Source organism: Dama dama, chromosome 6 (genome assembly GCF_033118175.1).
Source record: "Dama dama isolate Ldn47 chromosome 6, ASM3311817v1, whole genome shotgun sequence".
NCBI classification, from domain to species: Eukaryota; Metazoa; Chordata; class Mammalia; order Artiodactyla; family Cervidae; genus Dama; species Dama dama.
Window position 1 is genome coordinate 12,689,382 of NC_083686.1, and position 1,375 is coordinate 12,690,756.

Below are 1,375 nucleotides of genomic sequence, written 5' to 3' on the forward strand. Positions count from 1 at the left end.
GACAACGTGTTTATTTTTGGCCTCTCTGACCTGGAGGTGTAAACACATACCTGATCGAGACACCACCATTCCTATCTTGGACTTCAAAATAAACTCATCTCCGTAATTGATGGTCTGCACACATCACAGGCCCTTATTAAGCCTGGCAGGGCCTCAGAAGGGTAGGAAGGTCGCCCAAGGGCATGGGGAAAAGGCTCCTGGCTCCCCTCCCCTCTGGGCAGAGTTCTTTCACCCCCTCCCTCTAAGGAAGAAATCAGCTCCTCCTTCCCTCCTCCCCCTCCTCCCCCCTCTTCCCCGCCCTCCTTCCCCCTCCCCCTCCTCCCCTCCTCCCTCCCCTCCTCCTCTCCTCTCCTCCCCCTCCTCCCTCCCCTCTTCCTCTTCTCCTCCACCCCCTTCTCCTCTTCCTCCCTACTCCTTTCTCCTCCTCCTCCCAGTCCTCTACCCTCTCCCCATCCTCCCCAGCCTCCTCCAGCCTTTCCTGCCTTTGAAGGGACCATCCCTGCCCACAGTCACTCCCACCAGGAGCTAGGCAGTCTCTCTCCACTGCCGCCCCACCCACACCCAGGCAGTCACCCAGTTTTGTAAACTCTCCCTTCCCTGTATCTTTCAGAGTTTACCACCCCACCCCACCCCCGCCAGACCACGTCCCCACAGCCCTCCCTGTATTATGAAACAGTTCCCAGACTTGCTCTTGCTTCCTATCTCTCTCCTGGTCTACCCTCCTCACTGATGCACGGGCATCTCTGCCTGAGCTCTTCAGTGGCTCCCGGTGCCTCTGGGTTAAAGATCTAACTGCTCAGCCCCACCCACAAGGTATTTGGGATGTGACTCCTGGCCCCCGTCTACCCCCTTAGCCATCTCCAAAGGCCGACTGCACCGTCTATGTTCCACCCCATCCAGAATGAGTCCTGCCGCACACAATGCAGGTCAAATCCCAGGCCTTTGAAGACGCTGTCCCCTCTGCCCTGAACTTTCCTTGTCTGTTAAGCTCCTACTTAACCCTTCCAGGCCTGGGTCAGATGTTTGCTCCTTCTCGAGTCCATCTGATATCAGGGTTATGTACCTCATCTGCAGCCTTCTCAGCATCCTTTGTGGAATGAGGATGATGGATCTAGAACTTGCTAGTGGAGGGCTCACGTGGGCTAGTCACCTCCGTGGGTACAGATAGGTACAGATAGGTTCCTCCAGCAGGTGAGTGGGTTCCCGTGCTGTCTTGACAAATGGTTGGCCCTGAGAACCTGGCCTGTCTCTGGTCCACTGAGGACATTTTCCTCTTCCTTGAAGACAAAGAACAAATGTTTGATTTACCTTTGCATCCCAGGAGCTAGTCCAAGCCTGCAAAAAATTGTGTCAACAAATGTTGAGAGAAAGAATC